Raw genomic sequence first — 22612 nt, 5'->3', positions numbered from 1 at the left:
TTATTTATTTATTATTATTATTATTATTATTATTATTATTTGTCAAATGTCCTTTGTTTCCCATGTTTCAACCAAGACTTTGGGAAAGCAGGGCCACTTGAAACCCTGATGACCCCAGTGTCCAGAGAGGGAGGGAACAAAAGCCTCTGGAATTAGAAGCTCGGAGAAAGCCCTCAGGTTGTTCTATGGAGAGCAGACGTCCTGGACAGAGCCAGAGCATAAGAACATGGGACGTTTTATTGATGTTTTTGTTTTTGTTTTTGATTTGAGACAGAGTCTCGCTGTCACCCAGGCTGGAGTGCAATGGCATGATCTCGACTCACTGCAAACTCTACCTCCTAGGTTTCAGCGATTCTCACACCTCAGTCTCCCAAGTAGCTGAGATTACAGGCACCCACCACCACACATGACTGATTTTTATTTTTTTATAAAAATGGGATTTCACCATATTGGCCAGGCTGGTCTCAAACTCCTGACCGCAAGTGATCTACCTGCCTTGGCTTCCCAAAGTGCTGGGATTACAGATGTGAGCCACTGTGGCTGGACAAGATGGGAGGTTTTTAAATGTCTGTTTCCAGAATGAATCAAGGAGTCTTTGAAGGCCTTGTTTGAACAGGAGTGGGCACGAATCAACCAGAATAATTCGCAGGCATGCAAGCTGTTTATATCCAGCAGATAAATAGCAACCCATTTTAGCTTTCTATCTTTCTTTAAGGAAATGTCCTATCTGCAATACTACTGTGGAATTCTAGAGCATAAGAAGAGAATAGAGTCTTGATGTAGGGTTTGGTTGGTAGGCAGAGCTCCATCCCACCATCTCCTTGGTGACAGTGCCCCACTCATGAGAAGGGTACTGTTTCTTCCCTGGTGTTCATGTTACTTAGTATAATGCCTACGTGACAAAGCTGAATTTCTACCCTATCCAAACTCTGCTAATATTTAAGCACGTCTGCAATAAAAAGTTCCCTTTGTAACCAAACCAGCTGAAACTGGTTAGAGCCAATATACCAAGATAGGCAACCAAATGACTTCAAGAAGACCTCAGGTTTCATTATCATCTAATTTCCATGCCAAAAATAAAAATGAAAAAATAAAAACCCAGCTCGTCAGAGCAATGGGAAATATTGGGCACTTTATGAGGCAACTTCAGGTGTATTTATAGAGATTGTCCAGGTGAAGTCAAAGAGCAAATGCCATGAAGTAGCCTCAGCCCTTTAGGTCGTGGGCAACCATTTAAAAAATAATATTATATCATGCCTGTAATCCCAGCACTTTGGGAGGCCGAGGCGGGCAGATCACGAGGTCAAGAGATCAAGACCATCCTGGCCAACATGGTGAAACCCCGTCTCTACTAAAAATACAAAAAAATTAGCTGGGCGTGGTGGCGTGCACCTGTAATCTCAGCTACTCGGGAGACTGAGACAGGAGAATTGCTTGAACCCGGAGGCAGAGGTTGCAGCGAGCCGAGGTCACGCCACTGCACTCCAGCCTGGCTCCTGGTGATGAAGTGAGACTCTGTTTCAAAAAAAAAAAAAATAATAATAATATTACATAGTTGTCAGAGTTTGAGCAGGGCAAAGGATTGGCTTTTTCTCCAACTTCACAATCAGATTAAGAGGAAAAATTTGTCTCAGGACAAATTCTGCCATGCACATGAGTGTTTGATAATTAATCATATCATACATCAGGAACATAGCAGTCCATACATTCTGTAAACTGCATGATACCTCTGTCCTTGTAAGTGATCCAACCACATATTCTGTAGCAGTCTCACAGCCTGGACGGATTAAACAACAGGAAGGCATTTCTCATAGTTCTGGAGGCTGGAGGTCAAAGATGAAGGTGTGGTGTGTGCTGGGTCAGTTTCTCCTGAGGCCCCTCTCCTTGGCTTGCAGATGCCACCTTCTCACTGTGTCCTTGCTTTGTCTCTTTTCAGCATACACATCTCTCATGTGACTTTCTCTTCTCACAGGAACACAAATCAAAGTGGAATAGGCTCCATTTTTATTGCCTCAGTTAATCTTATTTTAAGGCCCTATATCCAAGTACAGTCACATTGGTGGTTCAGACTTCAACATATGAGACCAGGCGCAGCAGCTTATGCCTATAATCCCAGCACTTTAGGAGACTGAGGTGGGTGGATCACCTGAGATCAGGGGTTCAAGACCAGCCTGGCCAACTTGGTGAAATCTCGTCTCTACTAAAAATACAAAAATTAGTGAGGTGTGGTAATGCACGCCTGCAATCCCAGCTACCCAGGAGGATAAGACTGGAGAATTGCTTGAACTTGGGAGGCAGAGGTTGTAGTGAGCTGACACTATGTCACTGCACTACAGCCTGGGCAACAGAGCAAAACTCCATTAAAAAAAAAAAAAAAAAAAAAAAAACAGAAAAAAACGAAGACTTCAACACATGAGTTTTGGAGAACACGATTCAGTCCATAACACATCCCATAAAAGATCCCCATGAGACAGCTATGACAATGTTCTCAAAGAAGAAATCTATCACAGTTGGCATCTGGCAACCAGAATTTGCCATCTCAGTGACTGGATGGAGGGTGGTTTCGGGTTTGACTTCGTGCGTTCTCCCTACAAGTACAGAGTGTGGGGCTTATGAGATGGTGAGACCTTGTTTTGCAGGTATGGGGAGTGACTTATTGAGTTCATTCCATCTGCCTTTCTCGTCAATGAAAACCCATTTTCTACATCCATGTTGCTAGTAAACACACCACTAAACTTTCCAGGGAAAAAGCATCCCTAGACGCATTACACTAGCTAATGAGATCTCAGTGTTGAGCAGACATAGAAAATGACAGCTGACAGGCTTTAGTGGGAATTCTGGACTGTGGACTTTCTAATTAGGCATTTGCTAATCAATGCAAGAGTGTGAGTGTGCAATGAGTGAAACTGCTACCCCTAGGATGTGGATTAAAACTAATTACCTTCATAGAAGCAGAGAGGATAAGGATGGTTACCAGGGGCCGCAGGAGAAGAAAATAGGGAGATATTGGTGAAAGAGAACAGAATCTCACTTACGCAGGATAAATAAGTTCTGGAGATCTATGTACTGCATTGTGACTATAGGTAATAATGATGTGTTATATACTAGAAATTTGCTAAGGGTTGAAATATTAAATGCTCTCACTAAACACACACACACACACACACACACACACACAATGGTAATTATGTGAGATGGAATATATTAAATAGCTCAATGGTGGTAATTATTCCACAATGTATATATATATCCAAACATCGTGTTGTACACCTTAAATATCTACAATTTTATTTATCAGTTGTATATCAATAAAGATGGACATTTTAATAAAATATCTACTCTTTCATGTCGCATCGTCAGAACTGAAGAAGAAAGGAGAGTTCCAACATCACGGCATGACTTGTTTCTGATGAAGTCTAATTCTCCTTGCAATTTCAACATCAGTTCCACTTTCCTCGAGAAAAGTAAACCAGAATCTTTGTTTGGCTATCATGTTTCTGACAGTCCAAAAAAGAAGGGATTGTCTTATTAACAGCATCCAGAATTTTAGTTTTGCATATTAAGAAAGGAACCAAACACCCTAATCTCTTTCTTCGTGTGGATTATGGACCCAAGGAGTTTGACACCCATTCTGAGAATTTATTTAAAATTGAGTAATTCCAATTAGGTCTTTAAATTGAACAACCGTGTCAACACCAGCTTTTTCTTCCTGGTAAAATAAACAAGGGAATATTTAAAGAAGGAGGATGCTTTTGTGGTAGGAGTTATTAAGAAATTATTTTAGGCGGATAGAGAGGAAAAGGGGTCCTTGGGAGGTTTTCATTTTTAAAGAAGCTTCTTGTCTAGCTGGAAAGCCCTGGCTCTTCAAGCCAGGCTGGCAACTTTTGATATGCAAATGCCAGCCATAGGAACTGGGTCCACCCAAATATGGCAATTCCCATGCCTTCCTGCCCTTGCCCCACATGTTCCCGGCAACATGGCTGCCCCCACATATCCCCACGTGTGTAGAACACCCTGGCGCCCTGCATCCCCATATTAAAATGTAGGGGGAGGAGGGCCGGTTTTGTCATGGGCTACACAAATGAGATGCCTGATCAAACCAATCCCCTAAGTCCTATGCAAATCAGACACCGCCTCCTCCAGCCTCTACCTATGCCTGGCTAGTATCCCCCACACTTGGGGTTTCTCCTTTCGCCTTCGGAGCTCCCCTCCCTCTGTCTCTGTAAGGGGAGCTTCCTCCTTTTGTCTTTTCCCTTCCTTCTTGCCTATTAAACTCTTTGCTCCTTAAAACTACTCCACATGTGTCTGTGTCGTTTTTTCTAACTCCAGACAAAGAACCTGGTGCTCCTCCACTAATCAGAGCCCTATCACTTTCGTGGGCTGGTAACAAGAATAGAGAGCCATCCATACCCACAACAGGCAGAACCTCTTCTGGCAAAACGGTGCTGCCTCACCCAAAGGTAGGTAGTGGATATCGGGACAGACAATTGTTGTTGATGTTGTTCATGTCCCAGCTCATTTGTTTGCCTCACAGTCCCGAATTTTATTTGGATATTGCTATTTTTATTACATGGGGATTTTGATGTGGTTTTCCTTCTGACTAGTTAGAGCATCAAAAGCCCACCCTCTTCCCTGCTGCGGTCATTAGGAACCAGGAGGCACATGACGGGGGCTTTCTTCTCCAGTTCTCTTCACTCCATCCCTCTGACCATGATGGCCAAAGTTAAGTGTTGGGATTTTAAATAGATTGAGATGATTATTATGAATAGTTTGATTTCTGGGACTCCTAGGAAATTATCAGATAAAGATACTAAGTTTTTCCTCAGGTATCACTAAAGATATGGATCACAGAAGCCTGAGATGGTGAGTGGAATCTGAAAATGAAATCTAACATTCACAAAGATACCAAGAAGTAGAAAGAGACTGTATACCTTATTCCGGTGCCTGAATCTAGTCAGGCCCCTGAGGCTAGTCAGTTAGTTCTAGTCTTAGGCTTTTTAGTTCTATTCAGCAGTGAACTCTTTTTTTTTTTTTTTTTTTGAGATGGAATCTCTGTCATCCAGGCTGGGGTGCAGTGGTGCCATCTCAACTCACTGCAACCTCCGCCTCCTGGGTTCAAGCAATTCTCCTGCCTCAGCCTCCTGAGTAGCCGGGATTACAGGCACATGCGACCATGCCCAGTTAATTTTTGTATTTAGTAGAGATGGGGTTTCACCATGTTGTTAAGGCTGTTCTCAAACTCCTGACCTCATGATCCACTGGCCTTGGCCTCCCAAAGTGCTGGGACTACCGCATGAGCCACCATGCCTGGCTCAACTCTTTTGTTTTGTTGAAACCAGTTTGAGCATGGCTTCCAGAAACCTGCACCCCAAACAGCATCAGCTGGTACAGAGATCTTGGCAGAACCCCCACTGTGTTCATCTGTGAGTGAGAGTGGGCATACGGAGGGGGCAGCCCACTGGGCAGGTGTGTCTCACATCACTGGGTAGCTCTTTTCATTCAAGGATGATCAGCTTATAAAGGACCAGTGATTGGAACTCCCATGCAGGGCCCCCGAGGACCTACAGCAGGGGCCACACAAGACTGGCCAGTCTTCTCTCTGCTGGGTCAGAAAGAAATAATAAAAGGAGCTGAACTTGGCCATGTGAGCTGTCCAGCATGGACTCCAGACCAGACCAAAATCCAGATTCAGACAGCTGCTCCCTACAGCAGTGGAAACCCAAAACACGGAGAAGACAAGGCAACAGAACAACTTCCTTACCCAGACCACTGGCAGCCCCAATCCTTCATCTTCCAGGCTGCTTGCTTACTGGACATTTACTTTGACTGTACTCCATTAGAGAATGTTAGAATGAAAATTTGGGTAAATGGTGAAGGAATTCAAGGAAAAGAAAATGCACCCGCCACGTTTATGTTACAGTACCATGCTGGAACAGATATTTTCTCGTCCAAGGATGAATGGGTGTGCGCCATCAAAAAGTTTCACTAACATGATAGAAAGGAAAAAATACAGCCTTAAGATGCAATAGGAGATGTTTTAACAAGGATTTTACTAAAGGAAACTTCCTTTTTCCTTTTGTATAAAATTTCTGTGAACCCAGAAAATCTGAGACAGGTCTCAGTTAATTAAGACAGTTTATTCTGCCAAGGTTGAAGACACGCCCATGGCAGTCTCAGGAAGTCCTGAGGACGTGTGCCCAAGGTGGTCGGGGCACAGCTTGATTTTACACATTTTCAGGGGACATGAAGCGTCAATCAATATAGGTAAGAAGTACATGAGTTGCGTCCAGAAAGACAAGAGACAACTCAAGCAAGCCTCCCTCTTTTCCACTGAGGGCTTTCAGGTCACAGGTAGGTCAGAGACAAATCGTTGCAATTCTTTTGGGTTTCTGATAAGTCTTTCCAAAGGAGGCAATCAGATGTGCATCTATCTCAGTGAGCAGAGGGGTGACTTTGAAAGAATGAGACTCAGATTTGCCCTGAGCAGTTCCCAGCTTGAGGGGGCCCAAGATGTTTTCCTTTCGCATTTCTTAAACAGCCCAGACTTTGAACCCACAAATAGGCTGGCCCTGTGGACAGAGGTAAGAGATTTTTTCATTCTTTTCACTGAGGCACCTGAGCAGCTTAGCTGTAAATATTGTCTTTGGCCCTCATCCATTTTGGAGCTGAAGGGATTAAGCAGAGAAACGTGGGGACAAGTTTAAGAAGCTGAAAACATAAGTTGAGTGACAGCACTCAATTTGTCCAGTCCCCTGTGTGCATTGTTAAAGCAAAGGGTTGAGGTAGATGCAAGCATTCACTCTGTCCGGCCCAGAAACTGCCTTGTTCTTGTGATAGTGAAAGAGTCTAATGAGATCTGATGGTTTTATAAAGGGGAGTTCCCCTGCACACGCTTTCTCTTGCCTGCTGCCGTGTGAGACGTGCCTTTCACCTTCTGCCGTGATTGTGAGCCTTTCCAGCCATGTGGAACTGTGAGTCCATTAAGCGTCTTTTTCTTTATGAATTACCCAGTCTTGGTGTCAGGAATGTCACTTCTGTAAAAAGACCACCAGGCAGGCTTTGTGTGAGCAATGTGGCTGTTTATTCACCCAGGTGCATTGGGGTGAGTCTGAAAAGAGAGTCAGCAGAGGGCGGTGGGATAGGTGTTGGTTTTATAGGTTTGGTGTTGGCAGTGGAAACTTACAGAAGTTACAGTTCAGGGCGGTTTTGCAAGCTGGAGGCAGGGGTGTTGTCGGCAGGGAGGGTGTCACAGGATGCACGGTCATAAGGGTAGGGGTCATCTACTACAAACAGGCATGATCGTAAGGGTGGGGGGTATCCCTTGCAAACAGAGGAGAGGGTGAGGTAAATCACATAGTTACAAGGGTGGAGGTCTTGAGAAACTCAATGTCCAGGGGGAAATTTTCACAAGGCTGAGCAGGAGAAATGGTTGCAGGTTGCAGGGGGAGAGCAATTAGTTGAGGCAGGAACGAGTTGTTTCACTTCTTTCTGTGGCCGTCTGGTTACTTGTGGTTACTTCAGACTTCCTGGCTCTTGGGGGCCATTCAGAGGTATACATGTGGGTCACCAAGGCTATAATGGCCAGGCTTGGACTTTGAGACCTGACAGTTGGGCATGTCTTTATTAGCAGCATGAGAACAGACTGATACATCCCCTCCACCCACTCTGCTGCCTGATTTTTCACCAATATCCTGCCTTGAAGACTTTACAAACTATAAAGTTAATTCTTCCAAATGCACAGATTATATACACCATGTAGTTAAGAGAAGGTAGGGAGGAGAGAGTTTTCTCACAAATTAGCACATCTCAGAAAACACGTGGAAGAAATGAATCGAGAGATACCCAGAGCATCTGTGGTGAAGCTTGTTTAGAAACTTAATCAGGATAGTTCTCCATGGAAAGAATCTCTGGAGTCAGGCAGGCATTTATTTTTTTCCTCCCTGTAATTGCATATCTTATTTCAGAGACAAATGGAATTTTTCTTTGGTGTTCTAAGGCCAAGGTCAACTCTGTGCCTTAGGATCAGGCATTGTCATTAATGACAGCAGCAAAGACAGCTTTATAGTTATTGCTCCCATGAATATTAAACGTTCAGAAGTCAGACACTAAAGAGGACCCTTAAAAAATCCCCATGCTGTCAAGCCAACTCTTAGATATTTTCCCTCTTTGGTTATCATTGTAGAAATGAAAAAAAAAATCTCACAATAGCTACAAAATTAGACCCTCTCAAAATATCAATAATTCACATTAAAAATGGATTCTGGCCGGGGATGGTGGCTCACGCCTGTAATCCCAGAACTTTGGGAGGCCGAGGTGGGTGGATCAACTGAGATCGGGAGTTTGAGACCACCCCGGCCAACATGGTGAAACTCTGTCTCTACTAAACACACACACACACACACACACACACACACACACACACACACAAAATAGCCAGGTGTGGTGTCACATGCCTGTAATCCCAGCTACTCAGCGGGCTGAGGCAGGAAACTCACTTGAACCCAAGAGGCAGAGGTTGCAGTGAGCAGAGATTGTACCACTGCACCTCAGCCTGGGTAACAGAGGCAGACTCCATCTCAAGAAAATAAACGAATAAATAAAAAAGAAACAACCAGTTTTAGTAGGAAAGTGGAACTCATTATTTCCCTGCAATCATTGTTAGTTATTCTCTGATGAAGAAATGCTGAAATTCAAAACCTGGTTCATAGAAATCTTGGTAAAACAAATACAAACTGGTGACTCGCCTCACTCAAATGGACGTTTTGGGAGTTGAGAATAATGCTGACGGGTTTCACAGGACAAATTGGGAGCTCACATAGTCTAAAAGGTCCAGTATGTTAACTGTTGTTTCTGACATTGGCTTGAAAGTAATAATGCTCCATTTTCAGTATTTCTCTATATTCTGTGTTTGCCACATGCATTGCCTTTTTCAAGAGGCTATGTAGTGTGGTAAAGTGACTTTCCAGATCTACCATGTACTGTCTGAGGGATCCTGGATGAGGCATACAGCCCTTTTAAGCCTAATTTTCTCAGCTGCACTGTAAGATCTAGAACAGCACCTGTCCACAGGGTGAAACACACACAGCACGATGCCTATCCAGAGCCCACAGTGATGAGGCCCTGCTGTTACTCCCCATGAGAGTCATATCACCAGCTTATTTTTAAACCATGCTCAGAAATAAGTTCCCAGCTCTTCAGCATGGCGGGCAATACCCTCCACGCTAACTCCTGCCCATTTATCCATGAGCAGGTGTGACTTCCATTTTCCTACTTACTCCTTTTAATTTCAGAACTTGGGACCCTTCAACTCTGCCTGAGGGCATGCCATTCCATGCCCTGCCTGGAATCACTCCTCCTGTTGTCTTTGGGACACTCTTACTCATCCTTCAAGGCCTCAATCAATAACCTTGGGAGGTCATTGGTGCCTGCCTGCCCAGGGCAGAGACCAACCTCTTCTGAGAGCTGCCACAATACTGCTTTCTTTCTTTTTCTTTTCTTTTCTTTTCTTTTTTTTTGAGATGGTGTCTTACTCTGTCTCCCAGGCTGGAGTGCAGTGGCGCGATCTTGGCTCACTGCAACCTCCGCCTCCTGGGTTCAGGCAATTCTCCTGCCTCAGCCTCCCGAGTAGCTGGGACTACAGGCACACACCACCATGCCCAGCTAATTTTCATAGTTTTAGTAGAGACAGGATTTCACCATATTGGTCAGGCTGGTCTTGAACTCTTGATCTCAGATGATCCGACTGCCTCCGCCTCCCAAAGTGCTGGATTATGGGCGTGAGCCACTGTGCCCAGCCCACAATGCTGCTTTCTAGCGTGTCTACACTAGCTCCTTGCAGTGTGCTGTGATTGTTGAGTGACAGCTCTGTTTTTCATAGTGAGTGTGTGCCCTCTGCAAGGGGTACGTACATGTCTTTCTTGTCTTTGGATCTTCAGCAAGCGGCAGCATCTGCTTGCCTCTGGTAGACACTCAGAGGCTTATTGAATGGATTTATATTGAAATCTAATAGTCTCCAAGTTTTTATTTGATCCTACTCCAAGGCTGTCTTCTCCCTTTTCTTAGCAGGGTGCACCCCATCCTTCCTCTGACTGCTTGGAGGCATCTGGCCCAACATGGACAATCTTAGCTGCCTATTCCCCCCAGATAGATTCGGGGTAGGCATGGAAACCAGGCCAGGCCTTTCTGAGACTGTCTCTGGATTTTTAATGTTTGAAGTTGCAGTAAAACCAGCCTTGCCTCCAGAGACAAAGGCTGGAGAGAGAGATGGGTGCTGTTTAACCTTGTGGAGAAGACTTTGCTGTGGGAACAAAGGAGTCCAAACCAAGACCAGACAAGATGAAATCACCAGAGAGGGAGAGAAAGGCACTGGCTTCTTTCCAGTCCTTGGACTCTGGTCCCTGCCTTTCCCACCTCCACCCCTAACACCCAGTATCCCAGAAACAGCCCCAGACAACCTCTGCTCTGAACTGGTTCCTGCTGCAATTCTATCACTTAAGACCAAAAAAAGATCCTAAATGATAGGATGAAACTCAGGCAACAACTTTCAGTGTTTACAGTCTTCAAGGCATTGTTCTTTATTGCTATAATTTTTACACTTCCTCCGGGCCATGTATTTAGTGAATCTCCCCTCCCCCGAGTCCCGCTGCTCATAAAAGCTGAACCTAGGATGTGGATCCAGCAGCTGTCTTTTCAGTGCCGGGTAGTTTTCTATGAAAAGTAAAATGTAAAAAGTATTTGAAGCTGACTTGTAGGAAGTGGAGAGAGACATTAATATACATCAGACTTCCTAATATCTTCAAAATGTTTTAAGGTGAATTTTCCTTGTATTAAGCCAGAGGGATTATGTTTTTATTGTAAGGAAGGATTAGATTAATGAAACCATTTACATGAATACTTTGAACTTTAAGCAACATGTGTTAAGTAAGCTGAAGTCATATCATAATTGTATTTCTTAAAGAAGGTGATTCACCTAGTATTTTGCAAGTATTTATTAATAGGAGGAATGGAAACAAGGAAATCCCGAGTACTAGGTACATTGAAGATGCAGTTTATGGGATGCGATTAAAATGCAGTTAACCCATCTCCCTGAGCCCTTAAGTTTTCTCCAATGAGTTAATCCTTCCTGTAAATGGATGAAAGTTTCAGCTAGTCCGGGATTTTCCACCACCTCTCTTAGGGTAAAAAAAAGTCATATGTTCTCCTAAAAGTTGCGAACAGTCTAAATTAGAATAATCAATTCAAAATATGAAGGAAAAATTCAAATACAGTTCTACATTAAATGATTTCCTCTCTCAGCTCAGGCTGGAAGACTTCGGTAGGAAACAGTCTCCCCCTCTTCTTTCCAGGGTTTCTAATCTTTCCAGGGTTGCTGAGGGTTAGCGGGAGGAAAGATATGGGAAGTAGAAAAGTTCCTTTTTAAAGTTTCCTTTCTTGTTAAACAATAAGTGTGCTAATAACTTTGTTAAGCCCTATCCTATGTAGCTGTTAGACACGCCATGCTTACAGGCACGTAGTACATTCTATATCCTTGTACTTTAACCAAAATATCTGTGCTGGACCTGCTCACATGCATGTCCCAGTTCTCCATTGCTTTTCCCTGTTTAGAAAAGTTTGAAGTTGTTAGCCAATCGGGTTTTAGTTTAGATCGTGGGATCTGACTCCAGCCAACAGAGATCAGACACAGCAGTAAAGATGATCCCAAATGGGTAAGGAATAAATCTGTGTGTTTTTCTTTGTTCATTGTACTCTCATGGCATGATGGCTAGTGAGGGTACCCTTCCTGCAGCCCAGGAAGTAAAAATTGCGTTGCTGAAAGATCCTTTGTCTCGGTGCTATTTTTTTCTTTGCAGCACCGCGCAGCTATTTCCAACAAATGGGAAGAAAAGACACAAGAGAAGACAGGAGAGATTGTAACTTACTGTCTTCAGTTGGCTAAGGTCTCTGGTCTGCTGGAAGCTTCAGTCTGCTTCATTCTCTATTGACTTCATGGGCTCCTGGAAGGTACCCTGTCGGGCACTCAGATGGCGATCCCCATGAGCAATGCGTAATTTACTTCTACTGACCCCTCCTGAACCTCCACAACTGCTTTTATTTGTTCATCCACCCCACTCAGACTCTGTCCAGGCCCCATTGACCTCCAAAGGTGCCCTTTCAACGGCTCCAGGCTGGTTTTCTGCATGGCTAGAGTGACCACAGCGTTCCGATTGTCTGGCTTAACTCTCAACTTTGTCTATTTTTTATGCATAATTATCAATAGCAAACATGCTGATATTCAAACACAACTCTCTTTGGACAATAAATGCCAAATGTTAACGGTTGGCCCAGGGCTTACCCACTTCTGGTGCACAGGACATGCAGCCTCCTTCCTCCAGTACATTCTGAGAGCCCAGGTCCCTTCTAGGACTAGAAGCACTTTCTAGCTGTGATGTCCAACAGGAAACCAGCCCTTTCTGAGCCTCACACATCCTAAGCAGGACCCAGATCCCAGACCACATGCCCATGAGTTTCAAGATCTCCTTCAAACACAGAGACGTCTCTTCGCCAAGCTCTGTCCAAAGAACTTTTTCCTTGCTCACTTCTCTTGACACTTCTCTGTTCTGGAAAAGGGTGAGATCCTTTAAGCATTAAAGAACCACTTTTCAAAGGTTTTGTTTGAAAATCTGCCTTTTGATTTTGTACCTGATTTTGGAATTCCTGATGCTTAAAAAAAAACTTAAATGTTAATACCTTGCCTCACATGGTTTTGTAGCATGAAAGAATAATTCAAGCACCTGCATTAAAACTCAATCCTTAGCAAGATGTTGCCTGTGATCTCCTTAATCTTTACAACAAGACAATCTAGGATCGTGTATCGAGGTTAGCAGCAGAACTGAATGGAGTGAAGCCTGCAGATGAGAAGGAACCCGTGTGGCTCCTCTAAGATGCTGGATTCCTGTTGAGGACTGGACAACTTCTTACCTATCTGTGTGTTGTTTTCACTTTCATTACATTTTTGGTCTAACTCAGTGACTGTCAACACTTTGAGGGGCATGGATGCTACTTAAAAGGATTATGTATACAAATACATTTATACTCTATAATTTATAGTTGATTTAAAGGAATTTCAAGAGTAATTTTGACCTCAAATAATTTCCTTTTATACGCTAACTGTGGAAATGAGATATGCATTTACATATAATTACATTTTTGCCAGATGTATGAAATCTTCTGTGAAAATATTCTAAAATAAATGAAATGCCGTCCCTCCATTTGCACTAAAATGTATTTTAGTCTGATGGGAGTGAAGATTATACAAAGGACTGATGATTCAAAGCACTATGATTATTACAGTTATAATTTTAAAAGCAAATATCTATCAAGCTGTGATAATATGTCCGTTTTCTAACTTATTTGTATATATTAGCTCACTTTTTAATAACTAGTTTTTGCTTTATTCTACAGTTTGCAGACAACTCCAAACTCCACACTTGGTTTTTCTATTCTGCCTTTGTTATTCTTTGAATATCTACATTAACAGAGACCATTTCTCCCAAAAGAGACCATTTTTCCCAATAGCACATCGAGTTGGACTCTCATCTGGCACACCCAGGCCCTCCTGGCCCTCCAGCACTGCTACCTGAGCTCCACCATTTGACTGTGCCCATGTCTGTCTGTGCTGGGGCTCTGTCCTGGTCCCGTCACCCCTGACGTGTCTTAGGGCAGAAATGCCAAAGAACCCCATGTGATGTGTCAACTCTGAGTAAACTTGGAGCTCTGAGCTGAGGGCCGAGGCAGCTCGTGTCTGGGCTTCATTACAAAGAAAAGCGGCAATAAAGTGACAATGCCCATTAGGAGCTTTGGAAGGGGGCTGGGGGGACACACCGAGAAAGGGACGAGGCTTATGGTCCATCCCTGTCTTAGATGCTGCTTTGCTATCGGGCTGCACTGTCTCACTGGCCAGTGGCTGAGGAGGCAGTCAGAGGACCACGAATCTACAAGTGGCTTTCCTGGGGCCTGCAGGGAACAGCATTAGCCCCGAGCTGAAGGGAGCTTGGAAGGGCACCCACACCGGGTCTCATAGGGGTCTGCACACAGCAGGTGACACTGCCTTTAGCCCCTCATCCTCTGGAGTTCACTTCATCCAGGCAAAGACAGCTGCCTGGCCTCAGAGGGTGAGATGCAATTCGAAGGTAAAAACATTTTTTACAGGGCATGGACACAAACGTGGTCTTTACTACTAGATAAGCTTTTAAAACTTCCCATCTACACTAAAAGGTGTACTTTCTATGAAGAAACCTAAACTGAGTAAAAGGACTGTTTCGCTTTAATCAAGTTCTGGAATGCGGGTGCACAGCTCTGAAAAGCAGCGTCGCAGCAGGAGATTTGAGGGTGCATGCAAAGCAATGTTTCTAGAAAATACCGAAGGAAACAGACTTAACTCCGATGCGGACTCTCGCTTCCCTGCACTATGGCCACATCCCCAGGGTGGAGACCGCATGGTCCAGCTCACTGCAGAAACGTCATCGTTCCCCTTGAGTGTGTGCAGCAGGCGTCTGTTGAAGTTCTCTGCCCTCTGCCTGCAGGGTGTGGATGCTTCTTCAGGACCCTCTCCATTTGTTCTCCTGCATCTTCTTGAAGGCCACCCGGGCTGGGGTCCACTTGTCCCGGCCACACTGCTCCTCCTTATTCTTTTTGCTCATTCCATCATTCCTTGAGTTTCACCTTGTCTTGGTCTTTCTTTTTCTTCTGCTTGGTTACGCTGAGCTCTGCGATGCTTTTAAACTTAAGGGGTTCTTTTTGGACCTGCCTGTGGGCCACTGTGACATCTGCCTGCAGTTCTGTGGGTAGACTGTGTATTAGCTCATTTAATTCTCCTAAAAAACATTATGGGATAAATACTATTATTCTCTCTATTTGTACAGGTGAGAAAACTGTAATACAGAAAGGTGAGCACCTTGCCCAAAGTTATGCAGAAAGTGAAAAACAAGAATTCTAACCCAGACAAGTAAGTTCTGTAAGCAAATGTGGCTAATAGAGATGCCAACCAGGTGTTCAAAGGGTTACAGTTACTTCTGAAAGTGAGAAGAGGCTGTGTGGTAGCTGAGACGTGAGCCTGGCTCTGCAGAATACAGACAAGAGGCAGTGAGAGAAGGGACTCCACAAAGAAACCAGCAAGACTGGGAACACAGGGATGGAGAGCAGCCAGGAGTTTACCTACGTTGAATTTGGAAAGTCTGTGGATAGAAAGATGCAGGTCCCACCAGGCATGGCGGCTCACACCTGTAATCTCAGAGCTTTGAGCCCAGGAGTTTGAGACCAGCCTGGGCAATATGGTGAGACCCCATATCTACAAAAACTACAAAAATTAGCTGGGCATGGTGGCATCCACCTGTGGTCCCAGCTACTTGGGAGGCTGAGGTGGGAGAATTGCTTGAGCTCAGGTGGTGGAGGTTGCAGTGAGCCATGATCATGCCACTGTACTCTAGCCTGAGCAACAGCATGAGAACATGTCTTAAAAGAAGAAAGGAAGAAAGAGAGAAAGAGAGGAAGGGAGGAAGAGGCAGCTCCCTTATTCCCCAGACATTCACTGAGCATTTAGTGTGTGTCATATGCAGGTTTTTAGGTTTAAGGTCCTGGGCAATGACACAGACAAGATAAACAGTTTTCTCCTTCATGAAATTTACATGAGTGGGGCAGACAACAAACAAATCATCCAGACGATTCAGATAGGGGTGAGTGTTTGGAGAGCACTAAGCAGAATAATCTGAGGTTGCAATGGGCATTGCAGTACCTGCTGGGCTCCTTACCCATCAGGACCTTTCCACCGGCTGCCTGAAAGGCTGAAAAACCTTTGCCCTGTCGCTGCAGGGCCAGATTCTCTTCATGCAGGATTCCCTTGGCTAAACTGTCACCTTGTCAAAGAGGTCTGATGCCGACTAAAAGCTCTCTGTTGCTGCGTGTGCAGAGAGAAGGCCATTGTGGCTGGAGGGACGGGTGAAGGAGAAGGCACGAAGTGGAAGTAGAAGCAGGAGCAGTCACACAGGCCTGGTCCATCACGGTGGAGAGTGCGGATTTTATTCTCAGCAAAATGGGAAGTCATTTTTCTTCTAAGCGCAAGAACAACATAATTTGATTTAGACTTTAAATTAACCACTTTGTCTGCCCAGTTGAGAATAGTTAGTAAGATAGATAAATAGATGTATAGGTAGGTAGCTAGCTAGATAGACAGACAGATAGAAAGACAGACAGATAGATGTATATGTAGGTAGATAGATAGACAGACAGAGAGATGTACAGGTAGGAAGGTAGACAGACACATAGATACACAGACAAATGTGTAGGTAGGCAGATAGATAGATAGATATAGATAGATAGAAGTATAAGTAGGTAGATAGATGTATTGACTGATAGATAAATAGATAGATAGATGTATAGGTAGGTAGGTAGATAGATAGGTAGATAGGTAGGTAGATAGATAGATAGATAGATAGATAGATAGATAGATAGATAGATAGACAGACAGGTATATAGGTATATAGACAGATGGATGCACAGATGGATGGACAGACAGATGGATAGATAGATAGATAGATAGATAGATGTATAGATAGATAGATAGATCGACAGGTATATAGGTATATAGACACAGATGGATGGACAGACAGATGGATAGATAGATGATAGATAGATAAATGGATGCACAGATGGATGGATGGATAGATAGGTAGGTAAGTAGATAGATAGATGTATAGATAGATAGATAGATAGATAGATAGATAGATAGATAGACAGACAGGTATATAGGTATATAGACAGATGGGTGAACAGATGGATGGACAGACGGATAGACAGATAGATAGATAGATAGATGTATAGGTAGGCAGATAGATAGATAGATGTATAGGTAGGCAGATAGATAGATAGATAGATAGATAGATAGATAGATAGACAGGTATATAGACAGATGGGTGCACAGATGGATGGACAGACAGATGGATAGATAGATAGATAGATAGATAGATAGATAGATAGATAGATGTATAGATAGATAGATAGATAGATAGATAGATAGACAGACAGGTATATAGGTATATAGACAGATGGGTGAACAGATGGATGGACAGACGGATAGACAGATAGATAGATAGATAGATGTATAGGTAGGCAGATAGATAGATAGATGTATAGGTAGGCAGATAGATAGATAGATAGATAGATAAGATAGATAGATAGATGTATAGATAGATAGATGTATAGATAGATAGATGTATAGATAGATAGATGTATAGATAGATAGATGTATAGATAGATAGATAGATGTATAGATAGATAGATAGATGTATAGATAGATAGATGTATAGATAGATAGATAGATGTATAGATAGATAGATAGATTAGATAGATAGATAGATAGATAGATGTATAGATAGATAGATAGGTAGATAGATAATGTTTATGAATATAGATCTCTATCTGTCTCTCTCTAGCTAGAGATAGAAATAGACAAGTGGGTTGATGCATTGATAGAACTGAAAGACATCTTGGATGTGGTCTTACTTCAAGGTGATGAAATTTCTTTTTAAGCTCAGTTTCTACTTCCTTTCTGAAGAAGTCCATACCAGGAAGCTGCTGTAATAGATGTGACTTTAAACTCTAATATCCCAGTATTGTAAATAAACTGATCAGCTAGGTAGGATTTAAGGTGAGATCTCTGCTCAAGAAGAATTATGAGACACATTTTAAATTCTTTAGCCATCAATTTCACTTCCAGTCAAACTACATCCTCAGAGGTGAAAAAAAAAATGCCCAGAAGGTAATTTTTGAAGTGATAAAACTGCACTACTCCTATATTTACAACCAAACCACATTTGAAAGGATTTTTTTTTTTTTTTGGCTCCAAAATCCTTTTTTGGTTCTGTCCACCCTTTGGGTCCACAATAGGATTTATAAGGCAGAGAACAAAAAAGCTTACATAGATGAAGAGATATAGATTTAGATACAGATAGATACTGGATAGATAGGCAGGTAAATTGATAGATATGAGAGAGAGAGAGAGAGAGAGAAAGAGAGAGATGTGACTGTACAGAAGAGACATAAATGTAGATATGGAATGGATGTCATTCTGTGCTTATGAGCCCAGCCATTCACCTGCCCCTTTATTTGCCCCCAAAAGAGCAGCATTAGAGAGTATATAAATATTGTAAATAAAGCAGATAAAAGTAGAAAGATGTTATGGTCTCAGAGACAATCACAACTGCTAAAAGATTCTCAACACAAAAAATAATCTTAAAACAAAAAGCTGTGTTTTGCATTAAATTAGCTGTTTAAATTAGCCTGAAAGATTTACACACCTCACCCACCTGTCTTAGAAAGAATACTCCAGAGAGATCTTTTGTTATTACCTGGCTCCAACTTATTTTCTTAGGTCAGAAATTGATTTCTAATTTCAAGAATTGACTTCTCTATTGGAAAGTCCATGTCACATTAATCCATGCTGCAACTGGTAGAGAATTCTTCTCCTTGGCATGTGAGCCATTTGGACTCTGTTTTTTCAGAGAGGAGTCTGCAGAGCAAACCAGATATGCAATCTAAGTGTTCCTGGCATTTCACACTAATTCTCTCGCAAACATTTTGCTGTATGTGTTCTTGATGTGTTGTTATCTGTTTGGATAGTTTAAAAAGTATTAGTAGAAGACATATGTATTTCTAACAGGTACACAAATATCAAGCCTTGAGGTGAATGTGTACAGAATTGTGTATTTTTGAGATACTATCATACTTATTCAATATAGCTCTGTAGCTTGCTGGAGAAAAAGAAATTCATAGATAGCCAGTTCTCTAAATTGTCCTTATGGGAACGTCCACTGGAAGAATGCAGGAAGTTCTGAAGTGCAGAAATCAGGCGACACAACTTGACAGAGGACCCTAGATTAAGAGAATAAATAAGTGCAAAACAGAAAAGAAAGTGCTATTAGAAGTGATAGAAGGCAGGTGTTAAAGGAAAATTTCTCTGGAACAAAATTCACGCTCTGGAAGTCAGAGGGCGTAACTGAAGATGAAATCGTCATTTGGAGAAAATCTGGATTAGAGACTGGTATCATTACTTTTAGACAATATTTATCTATTTATTTTTTCTATTAATTTGATTGAATTAAGGAGAACAAAATTGATTTTTTTACCTGCATTCTGTCAGTGTGGACACGGAGGCTTAAAGAGACAAGGTCTTGCTCAAAGTCACACAGATAGTAAAAGGGAGAGAAAGAATGTCACCTTGAGTTGTTAGATCTCCAAGCTGGGGGTCTCATCCGCTGAGCAGTGCCTCCTCTCACTTAGGCACGGCCCTGGTGCTGACTTGCTGCATGTGTTCACTTTGAGGATGCATTGAGGGCCTGCAAGAAATGTAAAGGTATAGTGTCTGCTCTCCAGCATCTTACAGTCAGGTTCAGGGTCAAAGGCTTAGAAAGGTACAGATCCGGAAAACAGATATCAAATAATGCCAAAGTGAAATTCCAAAGCAGGGTTTTTATGAGCACACCATAGAATGTCTTAATATTCAGGTCTTCAGGAAATGAATCATATGCAGAAACATCTTAGTCTAAAATAAACTCCTTTTACAAACCCAGAAATAAAGACTTCACTGTTTCTGTCAATAGAAATTAATTCATGTCTCTTTGAGAATTTAGAAGCTGGTGAAGCATAGAATTTGCAATAATAGGGAGTTCTTGTAAATCACTAACTGTCATTAATCAACACTAATTATTTGCTATTTATGTTTTTATTTCGAAAGGCAAATGCATTTTAGAGTAGTACAATGCATTTTATTCTATATCCAGAATACGATTTTCCATTTCCCTTAAGATATGTTTACTCTTCAGATTAAATGTGTCAAACTGATAGCTCATCAGATCTAATAAATGATTTTATGTGTCTGGTATCTAGTAGGTGTTTAATAAATATCTGTTGAAGAAATTTATTCAACATTTTTTTTTGTTCACCCTCTGTATGGTAGGCACTCATATATGTTGGAGATACAGCAAAAAATGAACAACCAAGTTCTTGGGAGTTGATAAAATGGTGGAAGCGGCTGTAAAAGTTAATGAATTATCAGGTTGCGATCACTGTGATGATGTATATAAAACAAGGCCAGGGCAAAAATAGAGAGTGAGGGGAAACGCTTGCACGTTATTTAGTTTACACACAGGAGGCCTGTCCCTCAGGCGATGTCTGAGCACCTGAAGAACGTGAGTGAGAAAGGTGTGGGCCATCTGCAGAAAATAACTCCGCAGAGGGAAGAGCAAGTGAAAAAGTCCTAAGGAAGGAGGATGCTTGGTGTGTTTGAGGAGCAGAAAAGAGGCCAGCAAGGAAGAAAGAGGGAAGAAAGAATGAAGGAGACGCTGATTGCAATCTCGTACATTTGTATAGAACGCCATGGTTGGCTTGATCCCGAAGCCTCTCTTCAGGAGTAAGGAGGGGGAGTGACGGCACATCTGAAAAATCCTTCTTACATGCCTTGTGATGTCTTTACCCCTTCTGGCTTTTGAACTGTATCAATTAGGATACACTGACTGCAAGGCGTGGCACACCTAACAAATAGGCTAATGATAGTTATGGTTACTGGGTACGTAACAGTAAATGCAGAGACAGGCCAGGGCAAGGTGTGTGCACAGATCTGGGATGTCATCACGGAACCAGACTTTCCTTTCCAATCGGTGTATTTTGGCATGCTGGTTTTCTATTAACTCTTGTCTCTTCATGGTCAAATACGGCTGCTGAAATTACAGATACTGTGTCCACACCTGGCAGCTTCCAGTCAATAGTGAGAGCGGTGCAAAAGTATTTTCCATATGCAGCTCTCTCTCTCTTTCTCTCTCTCTCTTTTTTTTCCTGGACAGGGTCTAGCTTTTCTACCCAGCTGGAGTGTGCAATGATGCAATCACAGCTCGTGGCAACCTCAAACTCTAGGGCTCAAGCGACCCTCCTGATTTGCTTTCCCAAGTAGCTGGGACTATAGACATGCACCACCATGCCTAGTTAACTATTCTGGTATGTTTTTTTTGTAGAGACAGGCATCTGGATACGTCACCCAGAATAGTATCAAGCTCCTAGGCTCAAGTGATCCTTCCACCTCAGCCTCCCAAAGTGCTGGGATTACAGACATGAGCCACGATGGCCAGACAGCAATTTCTTTTTAAAGAGAGACAACTATTTCCCAGAAATAGCCAGCAGATCTTCTTTTATTACTTTTTGGCAAGTCAGCCATGAAAAGAAATGGCAAATAAAATGGTGTTCCACTGATCAGTTTATTGCAGTTGTAATTTATTGCTTTAACCCACAATTCAGGCTCTTAAATTGTGTCTAGTACTTTTCTAAGCACTTTATGTATAGTACTATTTATTTCACACTACAACACCATCAGGTAGGAACTGCTATTATCCCAATTCTGCAGGTGACAAAGCTGAAACACAAAGAATTTAAATATCTCACTCATAAGTGAAGAAAATAAATAAAACCCAGGATGTCTGTCTCCAGATGAGAGTGCCACAGAGGGTATCAGCTCCCTTTAGGAACAGAGTTCAATGCTCAGTGGGTTAAAAGCATCCACATTCATTTCATAGAGGCCACAGGTAAGACAATATGTTAGCTTAAATAATCAGTAGAAAAAAAGAAAACATTCTTTATATTAACATTAACATTATAAGACAGCAATTAAAATTGTTAAAATACTTTGGAGTCATTAAACGGTACCTACTGAAGCTGAATATATGTAGACCTGACAACCAACATTTCATCCTTACTTATTTGCCAATATGAACGAGAACATATGTTCACTAAAAGACACATTCTAAGATTGGCTTATTATTTAGTTAAAAGTCATTGCAAAATCAGATGCTTTGAAAACCACAATTTTCTTGCAAAGAAAAAGAAATTAGGCAGTGGAATCCTGAAAAACTTTCTAAAATAATATATGTCTGTCATTGCATTCAGGTGCGGAACTGTATGTAGCATGCCTTCGATGTCCAATTTGATCTCCATAGGTTATGCTAAAAGCTGAAAGCAAAGCAAACACAAATAAAAATTTTAATTTGTAATCTTTACCAATGGAAAGCCTATATTTCACTGTCCATTATGTCGCCCTATTCAGTGGAAGATACTTGACGGAATTACTTTCGTATTAGAGTAAGATTAATTAGTACAATGAATTTGTCCACACTTACCAGCGTCACCTTTCAGAAAGCTTGCACTTTTTGTTGCAGCTGGTTGAGGCTTTATTCAATTCAAATTCAAGCTATTAAATCGAGGCTCTCAGACTCCTGCTGCCTGGCCAGTGGAGAAATCAAGTTTCACATACGGCTTTTGGGGTTTCTCTCTCTTATCCTGGTGCATGTGTTCTCTCATTTTTCTGAAGTCTAGGACCTCAACACAGACATCTGGGTGAAGGCGTTGACAGCAGGGCTGGTGCAGAATGAATTGTCACATCACACCCAACTTTCTCAACCTTTAGAATCTGAAAGTAAGAAAAAAAACCTCAAATGCTGGGCGTGGTGGCTCACACCTGTAATCCCAGCACTTTGGGAGGCCGAGGCAGGTAGATCACAAGGTCAGGAGTTTGAGACCAGCCTGGCCAATATGGTGA

At 42.3% G+C, this 22612-nt stretch overlaps 1 pseudogene; it reads left to right on the top strand.

Annotated features, from left to right (window-relative positions):
• The first annotated feature begins 1082 nt into the window (after positions 1-1082).
• LOC135276229 (uncharacterized) lies at positions 1083-22271 on the top strand (annotated as a pseudogene).
• The last annotated feature ends 341 nt before the right edge of the window (positions 22272-22612 follow it).

This window comes from Aotus nancymaae, unplaced genomic scaffold, assembly GCF_030222135.1.
Source record: "Aotus nancymaae isolate 86718 unplaced genomic scaffold, 86718_ANA_hifiasm-v0.15.2.pri h1tg000021l, whole genome shotgun sequence".
NCBI classification, from domain to species: Eukaryota; Metazoa; Chordata; class Mammalia; order Primates; family Aotidae; genus Aotus; species Aotus nancymaae.
The sequence above is the reverse complement of the archived record's forward strand: the minus strand, read 5'-3'. Positions and strand labels throughout refer to the sequence as shown.